Genomic DNA, 6,529 nt, shown 5'->3' on the forward strand with positions numbered 1-6,529 from the left:
GGCCCACGTCTCGAAATTCAGAAATTTTCACATCAATAGATTCCTTATCTCCCCACGAGTTCATACATATCAAAAGTTCTCAAATCCGACCCCAAATGGTTCTTCAAATCCACAATTAAAGGCCGAAGTTCTCAAGCCCTAGTTTCCCCAATTTTAACTTTTGATTTCCATAATTTCTAGATCTAATCTATGATAGCATAAGAACGAGTTTTAGGTCCAAATTCCTTACCTCAATGAAGTTCTCTTGAAATCGCCCTCTCAAATCGCCCAAAAAGCTCCAAAGCCAAAGTCAAAAATGGTGAAATATCCCAAAATTTGTGAAGAACCCTTTTTATACTTTCTGCCCAGTTGTTCCGCATCTGCGACACCATTGCCGCTTTTGCGGTTCCGCATATGCGGTCTCTCTTCCTCTTCTGCGGAAATCACTTAACGGGCTTTTCCACATCTGCGATCCAATCTCCGCACCTGCGACTCCGCGGGTGCGGTCCAACTACCGCATCTGCGGCTCCTGGCTCTTCCTCTCAAATCCGCTTCTGCGGCTCCCCTTCCGCACGTGCGACGCCGCACCTGCGGTCCCCAATCCGCAGGTGCGAAAATACCAGAAGCAGCAAATTCAGCTGCTGCAACAAAATTCCAACTTCTCTGTTAACCACCCGAAAACATCCTGAGGCCCCCGGGACCTCAACCAAAAGCACAAACATAACCCAATACCTTATTCAAACTTATTCCAATCATCAAAATGCCTCAAACAACATCAAATCTACCAAATCACATTGTATTCAAGCCAAACTTTCTAAAATCTTCCAAATTATGCTTTCGATCAAAAATCTAACCAAACCATATCCGAATGACCTGAAATTTTGCACACACGTCCCAAATCACACAAAGGAACTACTACAACTCTCGGAATCCAATTCCGACCCCTATATCAAAATATCGCCTATCAACCGGAAATCGCCAAAATCTCAACTTCGCCAATTCAAGCCTAAATCTACTCCGAGGCTCCAAAACCCATTCCGGTCATACTCCTAAGTCATAAATCATCTCCCGAAGCTAACCGAACCATCAGATCTCGCATCCGAGCCCTCTAACACACAAGTCAACATCTGATTGACTTTTCTAACTCAAACTTCCTTAAAAGAGGCTAAGTGCCTCAAACCTTACCAAAATCATTCCGGATTCGATCCGACCAACCCGATACTTCAAAACACGGATAATGAAGCATAAAGAAGCAAAAATAGGGGAAACAAAGTGGTAACTCATGAGACGACTGGTCGGGTCGTCATATCCTCCCCAACTTAAACAAACGTTCGTCCGCGAACGAATCAAGAAACATACCTAAAGCCTCAAACAGGTGAGGATATTTGCTTCGTATCTCCCCCTCGGTCTCCCAGGTAGCCTCCTCCATGGGCCGACCTCTCCACTGCACTTTTACTGAAGCTATATCCTTTGACCTCAACTTTTGAACCTGACAACCCAAAATAGCTACTGGCTCCACATCATGGGTCAAATTAACATCCAACTAAACCGTGCTGAAATCCAGAACATGAGACGGATCCCCAATATACTTCCAGAGTATAGAAACATGAAATACCGGATGCACACTCGACAAACTATGTGGTAAAGCAAGCTCATAAGCCACCTCCCCAATCCTCCGAAGCTCCTCAAAAGGCCCAATGAACGGCGAATTCAACTTCCCTTTCTTCCCAAACCTTATAACACCCTTTATGGGTGAAACCTTCAATAGAACCTTCTCGCCAACCATATAGGACACATCTCAAACCTTCCTATCAGCATAACTCTTTTGCCTCTACTGCGTTGTACGAAGCCTCTCCTGAATCACCTTCACATTCTCCAAAGCATCCTGCACTAAATCAGTCCCCAATAGCCTAGCCTCACCAGGCTTGAACCAACCAACTGGAGATCTACACCGCCTCCCATACAAGGCCTCATATAGAGCCATCTAAATACTCGACTGGTAGTTGTTGTTATAAGCAAACTCTACAAGCGGTAAAAATTCATACCATGACCCTCCGAAGTCAATGACACAAGCACACAACATGTCCTCTAATATCTGAATAGTGCACTCGGACTGCCCGTCCGTTTGAGGATGAAAAGCTATGCTCAACTCCACCTGAGTACCCAACTCTCTCTGCACGGCCCTCCAAAACTGCGAAGTAAACTGAGTGCCCCGATCTGAAATGATAGAAACTGGGACACCATGCAAATGAACAATCTTTCGGATATAGATCTCTGCCAACCGTTCTGAGGAGTAGGTAGTACACACAGGAATGAAGTGCGCGGATTTGGTCAGCCTATCCACAATCACCCAAACAACATCAAACTTCCTCAAAGTCCGTGGAAGTCTAACTACAAAGTCCATAATGATCCTCTCCCACTTCCACTCTGGAATATCTATCCGCTGAAGCAAGCCACCCGGTCTCTGATGCTTATATTTCACCTGCTGACAATTGAGACACCGAGCTACAAATCCCACAATATCTTTCTTCATTCTTCTCCACCAATAGTGCTGCCTCAAATTCTGATACATCTTCGCGGCACTCGGATGAATGGAATACCGCGAGCTATGGACCACCTCCAGAATCAACCCCCGAAGCCCATCCACATTGGGCATACAAATCCGTCCATGCACCCTCAACACCCCATCATCTCCAACGGTCACATCTCTAGCATCATCATGCTGAACTCTGTCCTTAAGGACAAGCAAATTCGGATCATCATACTGGCGCTCTCTGATGCGCTCATGTAAGAAAGATCGAGAAACCACACAAGCCAATACCCGATTGGGCTCCAAAATATCCAATCTCATGAACCGATTGGCCAAGGCCTGAACATCGACTGCAAAGGGTTTCTCCCTAACTGGAATATATGCCAAACTCCCCATACTCACTGCCTTTCGGCTCAAAGCATCAACCACCACATTGGCCTTTCCCGGATGGTACAATATAGTGATATCATAATCCTTCAGAAGCTCCAACCATCTACACTGTCTCAAATTAAGATCCTTTTGCTTGAACAAATGCTGAAGATTGTGATGATCAGTAAACACCTCACAAGATACGCCATACAAGTAATGCCTTCAAATCTTTAATGCGTGAACTATGGCAGCCAACTCCAAATCATGAACGGGGTAGTTCTTCTCATGGGGCTTCAACTGACGAGAAGCATAAGCAATAAATCTACCCTCCTACATCAATACACAACCAATCTTAACTCTCGAAGCATCACAATACACAGTATATGAACCTGAACCTAATGGCAAAACCAATACTGGATCTGTGGTCAAAGCTGTCTTGAGCTTTTGAAAGCTTTCCTTACACTCGTCCGACTATACAAATGAAGCACCCTTCTAAGTCAACTTGGTCAAGGGCGATACGATAGATGAGAATCCCTGAACAAACCAGTGGTAATAGCCTGCCAAACCAAGAAAGTTGCGAATCTTTGTGGTTGAAGACGGTTTGGGCCAACTCTGAACCGCCTCTATCTTCTTTGGATCAACCTGAATACCCTCGCTGGACACTACGTGCCCCAAGAAAGCCACTGAACTGAGCCAAAACTCACACTTGGAGAACTTTGCATAAAGCTTTCCCCATCAATCTCTGCAACACAACTCTCAAATGCTCTGTGTACTCCTCCTGAATACGCGAATACACCAGAATATCATCAATGAAGACTATGACAAACGAATCAAGATAAGGTCAGAACACGCTGTTCATCAAATGCATAAACGCTGTTGGGGCATTGGTCAGCCCAAAAGACATCACCAAGAATTCATAATGACCATATCGGGTCCTGAATGCCATCTTAAGAATATCTGAAACCCTGATCTTCAACTAGTGATAGCCTGAACGGAGATCAATCTTGGAGAACACTCTCGCTCCCTGAAGCTGGTCAAATAAATCATCAATGTGAGGAAAAGTATACTTGTTCTTAATTGTTACCTTGTTCAATTGCCTATAATCAATACACATCCTCATAGTGCCATCCTTCTTTTTCACAAATAGGATTGGCGCACCCCAAGGTGACACACTAAGCCGAATGAACCCTTTATCAAGGAGTTCCTAAAGCTTTTATTTTAATTCCTTCAACTTTGCTGGTGCCATATGATATGGCGGAATAGAAATAGGCTGAATGCCCGGCACCAGGTCAATACCAAAATCAATATCCCTGTCCGGTGGCATGCCCGGCATGTCTGCAGGAAACACATCGGGAAAATCCTTCAGAACTGGAACAGAATCAATACTGGGAGTCTTAGCTCCGACATTCCTCACGAAGGCTAGATACGAAATACAACCCTTCCCAACCATACGCTAGGCTTTCAAGAATGAGATCGCTCTACTAGGAACATAATCAGTCACACCTTAACACTCGATCCGTGGCACACCCGGTGTAGTAGTGTGACTGTCTTAGCATGATAGTCCAGAGTAGCACGACACGTAGATAACTAATCCATGCCCAAAATGACATCAAAATCCACCATACTCAAGAACAACAGATCCACTCGGGTCTCCAGACCCCCAATAGTCACCACACACGACCGGTACACACGATCTACAATAACAGTATCGCCCATCGGGGTAGATACATGAACAGGTAAAGCAAGAAACTCACGGGCCGTACCCAAATAACGAGCAAAGTATGATGACACATAAGAAAAGGTGGAACTATGATCAAATAACATAGAGGCATCTCTATGGCAGACTGAAACAATACCTGTAATAACAACATCTGAAGCGATATCATCGGGTCTGCTTGGGAGTGCATAGAAACAAAACTGAACACCCCCTAATCGACCTCCCCCTCTAGGGCGACCCCTGGTTAACTGACCTCTACCCTTAGCTAGCTGAGCGGGTGGTGGTGAAGAAACTGGCACTGAAGCCGATGACTGACCCCTCTGCTGGGACGAACTAGCAACACGATGAGGACACTGCCTCCACATGTGGCCCATCTCGCCACACTCATAACAACTCCCAGGTGTTGGAGGAGGGGACTGAAGGGAACCCCTCGCACCAGAGTGAGTAGCAGATGCACTCGGCATAGAAGAGCCCTGAGCTGATGGAGCACGAGATGAACTCTGAGCTAGAAGGGCACTAAGTGATGACTGGCCCTGCTGAGAACCATGATAACCATCACCCGAAGATGCCCCACGATAACCTGGGCGAGCTGGCTGAGCAGATCTAAATGAACGGCCTCTGTCGTGCTGAAATTGACCCATCGAAGGAGTACCACTATAGCTGCCAGATCCTTGAGGCCTCTTGGACTCCCTCTCCTCTCGCTCTTGGCGACGAACAGACTCAATATCACGGGCGATATCCACAACCTCCTCGAAAGTATCACCAGTCACCCTCTCCCTAGTCATGAGAATACGGAGTTGATAAGTAAGACCATCAACAAACCTCCTAATCCTCACTCTATTTGTCGGGACCAACCAGATGGCATGACGAGACAACTCAGAAAACCTCAACTCATACTGCAACACAGTCATCTCCCCCTAACTCAACCCCTCAAACTGCCTGCGCAGCTTCTCTCTACGAGACTGCGGCACATACTTCTCCAAAAAGAGAACGGAGAACTGCTACCAGGTAAGAGGTGCTGCACCAACATGCCTACACCTCTCAAAATCCTCCCACCAAGTGAAAGCAGCTCCCGAAAACTGATAGGTGGTAAAAGCGACCCGCTGGTCTCTAGAATACCGGCAATACGAAGCATTCTCTGACACTTATCCAAAAAGCCCTGGGCATCCTCGCCATCTGTGCCACTGAATGACGGAGGCTGAAGTCTACTAAACCTCTCTAACCTACACTGCTCATCCTCCGGCATGGCAGGAACTACATAGTCCTGAGCAGCTGCAACCAACTGGGCTAGATGCGCCCCCGGCGTCTGAAGTCCCTGCACGACCTGCTCAGGTGTGCGAGCGGCGGGAGTCTGATTGCCTCCCCCGGCTTGAGAAGTAGTTGCGGTTGTAGTGGCTGAGACCGCCTGAGCCAGGCTAGTACAAACTGATAAGATCTGTGCTAAGGCCTCCTGAAGACCGGAATCACAATGGGCACAGCTGGTGTCTGAACTGGTGTCGCTGGAGCATCCATAACTGGATCCTGATCCTGAGCTGGGGCAGTTGGTGGATCTATAGGTACTGCCCTCGCTGCTCTGCCTCTGCCACGACCACAATCGCGCCCTCGGCCTTTGGTGGCCTCAGCTGGTGGCACTAGTGGTCGTCCACCCCATCCGGTAGTGCGTGTCCTCACCATCTATGAGAGAATAGAATAACAGAAGTTTAGTACTCGGATCAACAAGTTCGCACGACAAGAGTTTCAAGAATATAATGTTTTTCCAAAAGGTTCTGCAGCCTCTCGAGGATAAATAGTACCGATCTGCGAGACTTTATTAAACCTGCTCATGACTCGTGAGACCTATGTAACCTAGACTCTGATACCAACTTGTCACGACCCTAACCCCGAACCCGGTTGTGATGGCACCTCTCGTGAAGACAAGGCCAGCCAATTAAACC

Source organism: Nicotiana sylvestris, chromosome 9, assembly GCF_000393655.2.
Source record: "Nicotiana sylvestris chromosome 9, ASM39365v2, whole genome shotgun sequence".
Lineage (NCBI taxonomy): Eukaryota > Viridiplantae > Streptophyta > Magnoliopsida > Solanales > Solanaceae > Nicotiana > Nicotiana sylvestris.